Source organism: Tupaia chinensis, unplaced genomic scaffold (assembly GCF_000334495.1).
Source record: "Tupaia chinensis unplaced genomic scaffold, TupChi_1.0 Scaffold142824_1, whole genome shotgun sequence".
Taxonomy (NCBI): Eukaryota; Metazoa; Chordata; class Mammalia; order Scandentia; family Tupaiidae; genus Tupaia; species Tupaia belangeri.
In genome coordinates, this window is record NW_006202669.1 from 100484 (window position 1) to 112692 (window position 12209).

The following is a 12209-nucleotide window of genomic DNA, read 5'->3' on the forward strand; positions in this document are numbered from 1 at the left end:
GGGCCAGCAGGTAGCATCGTGGATAAGGTGCTAGATTCCCACATTCCAGCTGCAATTCAAGTCCCATTTCTGGTGGCTTGAAAATCACACTGGAAAATTATTTATTGATAACACATATGTTAATGTGCTTGATTGAGCCAATATACAGTGTATTCTGGATGGAAAATCTAATTTTGTATGCTGTAATGATGTACAGTGAATAAATGTAAATAAATCAATTTAAATTAATAAAAAAGAAAAAGAAAATCACACTGAGGCTGTGTGCATGCAAACCCAGAATCCCAAGAGGAGAATGGAGAAGTGATAGTGGCATGACCATCCCCCTTGGGGATTGACTACTCAATTTTCAGCTTTCTCTCTCTCTTTCTCTCTCTCTCTCTATTTCTTTCTAGCAAACACAAATGACATACAACAAAAATCTTGAAAAAAAAGGCATACCTTATGTTTTCATCGCATCAACAACATATATATTTGCTTTATTATTTATTAAAAATTTCACCATTAGTGGCTTTTTTTTTTTTTTTACAGCAATTAGAAATGGTGTCATTTCTTTTTGTAAAACAGTAAAAACAAGTTACAATTAACAAAATTATGTATTTCTCAATAGAATTGAAAAACTTATCCATTAAAGATGCTATCAGGGCCATAGGTGGTATGGAGATTAAGGTACTGGATCCCACATGGTCAACCATGCAATTCGAGTCCTGGGCCCAGTGGCTTGAAAACCACAATGTACATGTGCATGAACATTGAAAATCCCAAGAGGAGACTGAGGAAGAGGGGACTGAGGCATGTCCATCATGGCCTCTGGGGGCAATTTCTCACTTTCCCTCTCTAACTGTCTTTCTCTGCCTCCCTCTGGCAAAGTGTACATGTCCTATAGCAAAAACTAATAAAAGGAACAAAAAGATACTATAAACTTAAACATTTATTAATAATAGAAAAAGTAAATAGTGACCCCTTCCTCTCACTCTGTTTTCACATGTGCTCCTTCTCTTTGAAACACCCCTCCTCTGTCTCACCACATGAACTCCAGACATGGCCATAACTCCAAACATTCACTAGTTTCAAGAATCTTTGCTTCTATGACAGCATTTATTGTGGTGCATTATAGTCACTGCATTGCTTTCTATCTAAGCCAAGAGCTTCTTTAGGGCAGGATCTACTAGACTTGCTATTGAAGGAGCTATTTCTGCCAGAATAGGATCCTATGAGTTAGTTATTTTTCCCTCATTTCCCATTTAATCAGCACCTACTGAGTGCCAATCTGGTTTCCTCAAGTTCTCTAAAACTGATGTCCAGACAGGTTTACAATTCATTCATTGTTTCCCGCACTGAGAATTATTCTTCCCAAAATTGAAGACCTTCTTGTCTAAATCTTTAAAGTGAAAAACACACACACATCCACACATATACAAATGAAAACAAAATCTTCATGGTAGTTCCCTTCTACTGTCTCATTTCAAAAATAGCTGGATATTTCTGATTTCCCTTTTGTCTCCATTTTTTCTTATGTCTTGCAACTGAGAGTTAAATCACTTTTATGTAGTGTTTTAAAAGAATTTGTCAATAGCATAAAGATTTCCATTTGTTGTAAAATGTTTTTGTTTTGTTTTAAGTTTTAAGAGAAAGCCTATTTTCAAGGCAAAGGTTGGTTTCCTATACTGCCTTACACTAATAATATAAAAACAGGGTAGAAAAAGATATTTGAATAAAAAATGTTTGCCTTCAATACAAATGTTCCACAATCTTTTGTTACAAATGCAGTTTAAAAGGCTAAAACCTTGGGCCAGCAGGTGGTGTGGTGGTTAAGGTCCTGGACCTCCCTCATGGCAGCCTGTGGTTTGGGTCCTGGACCTGGTGGCTTGCTTTCTCACTTTCTCTCTCTCTCTGTCTCTCTCTAGTGAGTGCACTATATGAATTTTTTTAATGATAAATTAAATAAATTATAATTAAAACCCAGGAGAAAGCTCTATCCTGTAGTATATTTTTTTAAGTATCAATATGTAGAGCCAGAAGATGGTGTGGTTGCCCTGAATATTAAGGCTCTGGGTTCCCCATAGCCAACTGCATGGTTTAAGTCCTGGACCTGGTGGCTTACTGTCCTGACCCGGGGGGACAGCCGAACAGGTTTCCTGAGTGAAGGAGTGAGAGCCGGGACAAGCGGCGTAGTGTTACAGCACGGAGATGACAGTGTCATCCGTTTATTGTGGGCAGCACGGTACAGCACAGAGATGACGCAGTGTCACAGCTCTTCAAGGTTGTCCAGAGACAATGTAGTGTTACAGCTCTTCAGGGTCTCCCAGGTCATCTGGAGACAATGCAGTGTCAGCTCTTTAGGATCTTCAGGGTCGTCTGGAGACTGTGCAGTGTTTCAGCTCTTCAGGCTCTTCAGTCATCGTCTTCCTGGTCGTCTGTGTTGTCTTCCTGGTCGTCTGTGTCATCTTCCTGGTTGTCTGTGTTGTCTTCTTGGTCGTCTGTGTCGTCTGGCTACTGTGGGCCAGGCATTACACTCTGGTGGGTTGTAAACTGTGGGCCCTGATTGGTTGTAAACGGTGGGCTGTGATTGGTTGTTAACAGTGGGTTATGATAGGTTGCTTTTGGACCAATCATGAGGTGCCAGATATGCAAATTTGAGGGATTCTAGTGGCCAATCAGATCAAATATTCAAAGGTCAGGTTTTTGGAAGGTAACCAATCATGTCAATTGTTTGCTCTCTGAGAAACCTTGGCAGACTCGCTGGTGCGCAGCCTCCCACAGCTTACAAAACATGTTGATCACCTGTGTGTGTGTGTGTGTGTGTGTGTGTGTAAAATCTTAGAGGAAGATGAAAGAAAAGGTATTAGGGCTTGGCTATTCCCTAAGGGCTGGTTTCTCATAATCTCTCTCTCCGGAGAGCTCATGAGCCCTGTGGCAAAAATTCCAAAAATAGTAACAAAAAGCATCAATATTTAAAGTGAGATCTTACACAACTATGTCCCTTCAAAATCTTTTCATTCAGGGAATGCTTAATCTTCCAAGTGCAGAAAGCTGATCCAACATATATCAACAGTTAAACAAATATATTTTATATTTAGAAAGTAAGTTTTGATCAATACCTTGCTTTTGATATCAATATTCACATTGAGTGAAAGCAGCTTCTCTGCTATTGATATCATGCCATGATGAGCAGCGTAATGGAGAGCAGTGTTGCTATTGACATCTGCAGCTTTTGGATCAGCACCATGTTCCCGCAGAATATTTGCACATTTCTCATCTTGGCATTGCACATCCTGTCAGTAGCATACCGAGAGAGAAACTGTAAATCCCCGGAATTCAAAATAAGCACTCTACAGGTTTCATCAGTTAGTTACACTTCCATGAGATCAACTCATTTTTATTTTAAGTGTGTAAATCAAAGCCATCTCACACTGAAACAATTCTCTACTATATACCATTATCAGTGCTGTCTTGTCTCGACCATAACGAATGTCAAGCTCACATTTTCTCTCTGTTAAGCGAGTCACCACTTTGTGACAGCCACTGGCACAGGCCAGATGCAGAGCAGTCCTAGAAAGTAAGAACACTTCTTAGGAGATTGTGGTGTACTACTTCGAACATATCATTATGCATAAAATCATAAACATTAAATAGCATACTATCCCTGTGTCTTCAAAACAAATACTTAATTTCATCTGAAGAAAGTACAGTATTTACTAGCTCTCATTACTCACCACATTAATAAAATTTCAGCCTATATGAATAGAAAAAAAACATGCCCTTTGGTTTCAGCTCATCCTGGGTTTGTATTTTATGTAGATGCCCATCTATCCATTCATTCTCTCATTCTTTTTATGAGTCTGAAAGACAGAGAGAGTATGAGAGAGAATTTTCTTTGGGAAAGCAAGTGGAATTAAGGCACTGGACTCCCACATAGACTACTGTGGTTCAAGTCCCACATATGGCAGTTTAAAACTTATGCCAGGTGCATGGGTGTATATATTTTTGTTACTTGTTTTCTGATACACAGGAGGTTTTTATTTTGCTATACTTCTGTGCTTCAATTATCTCACCAATAAAAGATATAAATATAGTAGTTATCTCATAGGACAACATTATGATGCTTAAATGACAATGTATGCATTTGAAATTTTTATTTCGCTAAAATTAACCTTCACAGTGCTTGCTTTGAGGTCATACTTTAAAATGTATCTATCAACATGAAAATGTATAAATTGGCATTTTTGTTTTGTCTCATACTTTTCTTATTATTATATATTTAAAATCTTAAATCTATAGTCCACCAACAACTTAGTTTTGAAACCTAGAACACTAACCAGTATTCTCCACACAGTTTACAGGCACTTCACTTATGAATAATTGATCTTTTTCTAACTGCCATGAAATGACACAAGTGTGAAGTACTAAATTTCTACATGTATTTGGTTGTTTATGGCTTTGCTATCATGTTCCCATTTATTTATCTGTCTTTTCAGCTGTTAGTGAATGATTTGTGGGAATTAACAGCACAGTTAAGAGAAGTATTTTACTTATCCTCATTTATCTATTTGTTTTAGTTAAACCAGAGAGGGACAGTGGGGGCAGGGGAAAGTGAGAAACAAAGTCACCAGGTCTAGGACTCAAACTGTAATTGACCATGTGGGAGTCCAGTGCCCTTAACCACCACACCACCTGCCAGCCCCAACAGTACCTTTTGACATGCAGAAAGCCAAGTCTTTGTTTACTATGTTACAAAACTTTTCTTAATATCATCACAATGGTAGCACCTCAAAAGTTAAAGATCTTGACATTTTGTTTTGGTCTATGTAAAACTGATAAACATTAAAAGAGTTCATATTTAGAGAAAAACGAGTCTTCCAATTCAAGAACAAAGAATCATCTTCCCACTTTAAAATGTTTAAGGATACTCAGTGAGGTATACACATGTATAGGACATAAAATGGATACTGGATCTTATTTTAAGGATTTTGAGCCTAGAAGCTGACATATTATAGTGATTATTTTTCTCATTGCCCATTCTTCCATAATGTTTGTAACATTGCTGTTTTTAAAAATGTGTACATAACCAATAAAATGGGTACCAGGCAGCCAGTGGCAGAGGTTAAGGCAGCTGAATCCTACATGGTCTACTGGGTAGTTTGCTTCTCCACCCAGCAGCTTGAAAAACACTGTGTGTATGTGTGTGTGTGTGTGTGTGTGTGTGTGTGTGTGCACGCCCAGTGTGCCCAAAATCCCAAGAAGAGGATGGAGGAGAGAAGAATGCAGGTGGCCATCTCTGCTGGGGGGGAGGAGGTTTTGATTTCTCCTCTAGGTGTGATTTCTCTTTCTCATTTCTCCCATGGAGTGCATTCACCCTACAGCAAAAACTACAACTGAAATTAAATAAGAACACGACATTTCATTGCATTAGTTAAGTCACTCTATAATTGTGAAAGAAGTGTTCAGTAGGAGTAATTCTGAGTGAATCTGAAACCAGCTGAAGCTTGGTTTTGGCCTGCTGCTTATTAAGGGGACTGAGGTCTGGGCCCCAAGGCTCCTGTTCCATGTGAAGCTGAAGAACATCCCTGGTGCCAGCCCAGACCTATTACCTTTTCTTCTTGCCTGGGTAATTCAAAGCATTTTCCTTTTGGCTTAGGATCTGCTGCACTTGGGCCCCATCACCTGCCAGGGCAGCCTTGTGGATCTTGTCTAGGTGCCAGTTTTGGACATTGTACTTGGACAGCTTGTGGACACTTGCTAATGTCAAGCTTCGCTCCTGAGCTCTGGCCCTGTTTGCCCCCTAAGCCAAAAATGCTCATGGCGTGGAGCTCTCAGCTTCAGGGATGCCTCAGTGTCCGTTTGGCTCTCTGCAGGCTCCAAGGCCTGACTTGATTACTATAGATAAGTAAATCCGGAATTGGCCACTGGAACTCAACACTGAAGACCCGTGGTTATCAGCCTCTCAACTGAAGCTGTCACCCCGCAGAGCCTGCCTGCCTCTAATGGCAGTGCAGGGCACCTGCTCATAAAGGGGGGGTGGGGCTCTGTGCCCTAGAAGCTCAGTTATTGGCCAGGAGCTGTGATGTGTTTGCTGCATGTCTGTGGCACTTGGTTGAGTGTTCTGGACCTTTAGGAAAGACTGCTATGGATGGGACCAGTAGATGGTGTAATGGTTATGTCATTGGACCCCCACATAGTCAACCATGCTCCAGATAGCTTAAAACTCACATGGGTCACATGTGCAGGAGTGCCCAAAATAAGAGGAAACAGAGGAGCAGGGATTGCAGCGTGGTCATCATTCCTGGGAAGTAATTTCTCGCTGTCTCTCTGTCTCGCTCTGTGTGTCTGATGAGAAAATGTGCACAAGTGCCCTATAGCAAAAATTTCTCTCTCTCAAAAAAAAGAGGAAAGACTGCTATAAGAAAGCTGTCTTTTCAAAATGTTTAAAATTTTTTAAATTTAGTTTAGTTTTTTAAATCCCATAGGGGTCAGAGAGAGAAAAACAGAGAACTTGCCCCCAGTAAAGCATGACCATACTGTAATCCCTCCATCATTTCTCTATCCTATGGGAGTTTAGGGCACACAGGGACACATGACCTGTTTCCCAAACCACCACAGAAAGGAATTGGTGCTGTCAGTTGTATAGGATCAAGCTCCTTAACCCTCAGAAACAGTGAGTCCTAAGAACGTCCTAAAGTAGCTATTCACTTGTATGACACAAGCCATCTCTAATCATTACATTAAAATGCCACCTTATTTTATTTTCAATTCATAGGGGTACTTTATTTTCCTCCTTCTGAGTTTTCCATTCTGTTCATCTACTTCCTGAATGATCATTGCACTATTGTATCTTATTTATCTATAAAATGTTTAAAAAATAGTAGTTACAGCTCTAAAGTTCCATCTTTATTCTTACATTATCAGTATTATCTTGAAAATTTACCTTAAATTGTTTAAGAAAGATCCCTCCCCAAAGTACATGCCCTCACTGGAAAGAGAGGGAAAGTGAGAAAGCAGCCACCAATGGGGAGTGCTCAGGTCCCAATACCTTCTCCCTTTCTCCCTCATTTTGGGACTTTGGGCACGTACACAGATACAATGTGCATTTCAAGACAACACACCCAGGACTCAAGCCGCACAACTGGTCATGTGAGTTCCTGCTGTCTTAACCACCACATCATGGGCTAGTCCCAAGACTGAATTTTTAATCGCTATGCAAAGCTAAGAGGAAATCATAGTAAAATTTTGATTGTGGGACTAGCAGATGGCATAATGGTTACTTCACTGGACTCCCATGTAGTTGACAGTTGTTTGAGTGCCCAACAGTTTGGCTTAAAACACAAGCGGGGCATGGAGTCCATCTCCATTTGTAGCATCCTGACCAGACAGGTGTGGGAGGCTGTGCACCAGCAAATATTGCCCTTAGGTTTCAGTTTCTCAGCAATTTCACGATGCCAAAGGCCATGATTGGCTTCCCTTCAAAACCTCACCTTCAAAACCATACTCTGATTGGCTACTTCCCATAGCAAATTGGTGAACTTAGAATCCCTCAGATTTGCATATCCGGCACCTCATGATTGGTCCACAAAAGCAACCAATCATAACCCACCATTTATAATCCTTCATTTACATATAGAACAACCAATCACCACCCACCAACATGTATATAACCATGATCCCTGGCCCACAGTCTCCAGACGACCCTGAAGAGTTGTAACACTGTGTTGTCTCCATGCTGCCCACAATACACGGACAACTCTGAAGAGTTGTAACACTGCGTCATCTCCGGACACCCCTGAAGAGTTGTAACACTGCATCATCTCCAGACGACCCTGAAGAGTTGTAACACTGTGTCATCTCTTTGCTGCCCACAATAAATTAATGACTCTGAAGAGTTGTAACACTGCGTCGTTTCCGTGTTGTAACACTGCACCATTCATCCCATCTCTCACTCCTTCCCTCAGGAAATCTGTTCAACTGTTCTGTGGGTCAGGAGAGACAGGGAACCTGAGGCAGGGCTGAACCTCAGCCTCAGTCCCAGTTCCCAACCTCAGAGCCCTCCTCCTCCTCTCAGCCAAAAAGATAGGCATTTCTCTCCTTTTTTCTTTAGATAATTTATTTCTTTTAACTCCATGGGTCAGGTAAGCTCTTAGCTCTCAAGCAGAGTCCTCCATCTAAAGCCCCCTGCCAAAATAAGTCACGTGGGCTCATGCTCCTTAACCATAATGTTCCTTAAATATTGCTAACATGGCACATGACTTTTTCTTTTTTCCTCTTCTTTTTTTTCTTTTTTCCCTCTTGCATTGTCATTTTCTGCTTATCATCTACCCCCAGAGGGACTAGACAAGTCTAGAATTATAGTTTTCAAACATCTTAGCATCATGAGGCTCTCAAGAATCCTTACCCAACACTGAACTACCAGCAAAAGAAGATAAACTGATCTTCAGAAAACTGAATAGAAAACTCCTCCCATGGGGACCACATTGCTAACCACAGCAGAAGAGACACTTCAGCACAGAAGCAATTCACAGCAAGAGGGAAGCAAACTAGTTCCCAGTTACCGAAACATACTTCAAAGAGTTATCCAATTGAGAATATGTCACCAAATAACTAAAAAGTTGCAGAAGAGCCTTTTGGTGATGTATTCTCTTTTGGATAACTATAAATTTACAATAATTTTTTTATTGTAATTTGGTTAAGAGGATTAATTTTAACTGGAAATCTGTCTCTTGAATCAGTCTATCCAGGTAAATGCTATATCTCTTGATTTATCCATCTTATTTTATGTCTTTCCTTAGCTTTTTGTTTTGTTTTGTTTTGAAAATATGGTATTTACATCTTGGATTCCTGTGTATTCCCTGGATTCTCTCAGAAAAACAGTCCACTTTGGGGTCTTCTGGCCTTAGATAATCTTTACATTTCAGCACAGACACTTCCCACAGCTTCTTTATTTCTTTACCTATCACCTACCAAGGTTTTATATACTTAAAAATACATCTGATTTTTGTTCCTAGTTCCTCACACAGGGTTTCTTACACCCTTGGAACATCCTGTTCAATGACAGGGCAGGGGGTCTTTGTTATTAACTGTGAATCCCTTTGACCACATTGAATTTTTGCTAATGAGGTCACTCATTGAAGGGAGGAGGCCTATGTAGATTCAGGAAGGAGAAAAGTCACCAGAGAAACCAACCACATGATTAAGAGATTGAAATTTTTAGCCTGTACACTTCAGCTCTTACAATTTTCCAGGAAGGCAGAGTGAATAGATATTGAGCTCATTGCCAGGCCCAATAACTTAATCAATCATGTTTATGTAATGAAATCCTATATAGAAACTTTCACACATGAGACTCGGTGAGCTTCCTGGTATTTGAAAACATCAATGTGCTGAGAGGATGGTGAGCCAGGGGATGACATGAAGCTTTGCTCCAACCTCTCTCACCCCACTTTGCTGCCCTACATATCTCTTTATCTGGTTGTTCATTTTCACCTTCACAATAAACCAGGGATGTGGAAAATGCAAGAAGTGCAGGGGTCACCAGGCCCAACACCCGCAGCAAGATATGGAGCTCAAGAAGAATGAGAGATGTGGACATAGGTAAGCACAGTTTATTCAGTGAGTCAAGGAAGGAAAATCTTTTCACAGTGTAAAAGGGGAACTCCTGAAAGAATAGCCCACTGAAGGATCAGGTGTCTTTGTTTTTATAAGGCCTTTTGGGAGAATGAGTGGGTCCTGCCAGTTCATCTGTATGGTCATCTGAGCTGATGACATGGGTTCCCTTATTGTCTTTTGTTTAGAGACATTTTTGCTGTAGTGCCTATGCATTTGCCAGAGACACAAGAGACAGAGAGGCAGAAAGCAAGAAATCATCCCCTGTGGGATGGTCACACCCCAATCCCTTCTCTATTCTCCTCTTGGGATTTTGGGCACATACACACACATGCCCAGCATGAGTTTCAAGCTGCCAGGTCAGGGATTCAAACCATGGTCAGACCTGTGGGAGTTTGGTGACATAACCATTATGCCATCTGCTGGCCCCTCCCTTATTGTTTTTAATTATGATCGCTGTTGATTCCATTAGGCATTCTTTAGGTAGGAGACATGTTTATTCTTAGCTCATGTGTGATTCATATACGGTGGGTAATTTTTTTGTTTTGTTTTGTTTTAAGCTTGTCAAACTGTGCATTTCATTAAGCCTGGTCATTTAACATTTCAAACCAAGGAGTTTTCTGGTTCTGGGACCCTGGTTTCAATTGCTTTACTTTAATGAAGTGTAATGCTTGTTTTGGTCAGACGGACAAAAGGCAGAGAAGAATTTGTTTTTTTATTAAGTCAAAATGGCTGGATCACCTGGTTTTCCAGTCTTTCCCCTCTTCAGTGTCCCATCATGGCTCCCCTTATGTCATTTATTCCACCTAACCAGAATATGCCTCAATCCTCACTCCAGACTGGTGTCCCAACTTCCATAGGGACCATGGACAATGATTCAGTTTAGTTATTTCCTGGAGGTAGGGATTGAAGATAGGGGGAGGTGGCAGCTGGGCTCCATCTCTGGATGTCTCTCCAGGGGGCCATGATCGCTTTGTGAGAAGGTGGCAATAGGAGTCAACCAGATCAGCATTTGGTAGGAAATTCTATCTAACTGAGAAGAGGTACACTTGGTTAGAAGATTTAAAATGTAGGGCCTGAAAATACAAAGAAGAATCACAATGATGGGGCTGAGGAATAAGGGTAGTCATGTGAGCAAGTTCCAGTAATGCCAGGGCATGAGCTTAATTTTGTTAATTTCTTCTTGGAGTTGTTCAGTGTAAGAATTGGGACTAGCAGGTGGCATGGTGGTTAAGGTGCTGGACACCTCCCCATGGCCGACAACAGTTCAAGTCACAGACCTGGTGATTTGCTTTCTCACTTTCCCTTTCTCTCTGTCTGTCTCTCTTATCAAACTGGAAAATAATAATAATTTAAAAAATAATTCTCATAATTTTCAGCTAGGTTAAAGCAGCACATTTTTAGGAAATTCATGGCAGCTTACATGATGTTCTAACAGTAAATAATCAATTACTACCCAGTTTTCTAAAATACTATCATGTAGTTTCTTCATTTCTTGGTTGATAGCTCATGATGTTAAAGCAGTGAAGTTTAACACTTTTATCATGGTTCAAGCTCAACCATTAACTTCATAAACTACACCCAAAGCTAGGGCAGAAATTCCAAATAGACTAAAGGCCAATGTGTCCACAATGGTCTGTCTAAAGGGAGGGGAACTATTGTCACAATTGGTGTTATTGTTTAGAGCTCAGTTAGATAAGTATCCAGTATTGGAAAAATGGGAGTAGTTTTGAGGAAAGAGCCAAAGAACAGTTGTAACTTTTCCTAGAGCACAAAATTTTGTAATATTGGCAAGGATTTTTATCACAAGATGTTCTATTATATAAGATTGACCATCCATTTCATAGCAGGAAAGTTTGAGAGCATGGAGTTGGAAAGATAATGATATTGCATGACTTTAGAGTGGAAAGACATTTAAAGCAGTTATAATGTGAGCTGGAAGTGACTGCAATACGTAAAGGATCAGGCTCAGGTTGGGCAGAGGTTGAGGTTTTTGGTTACAGAGAGTGAGAATGGCTCTAATCTTGGAGGGAATATCCAAGTTCCCACTTCATCTCAATGGGGGATATACTATTTCCATTAATTTCTGTGGCAAAGTACCTTGGGAGCTCACTGCATCTTGCACAGGACAGTCTGGTGATAGGTCTGATATGCTATATTGACCCAGAAATTCTTTCCACCTAACTTAGAAAGGTAAGGGTTTATTCTTACATTAATATGATGTTGAGCCTTTATGAAATCCAGACCTCCTTCAATGACCTTAAAGCAGGCCTAGGTCCCACTGTTGGACCATAAATAATTGTTAAGACAAATAGTGTAGTCAGTAACATTCCCTGGATCAGAAAAATTTCTGAGACTATGAAATTGAGGGTCGATATATATTGGGGAAACCAAATATTTTTGGTGTTCTTTGTCCAGACAATGAAATCTGATCCAGAAAAGCTGCCTAGGCAGACCAAAATTAAGGTTTCTCCCTCATTAATGGTCAAAGTTTTATATTTAGGGGGTATAATGGGAAATTCTAGAGGAGTCTTGAGGACAGGCAAATTATAGGACAGACAAAAGTGGCCCAACAAATAGTGCAAGGAGAGTATCTCATAAAGTCTCCTTGGAGCCAT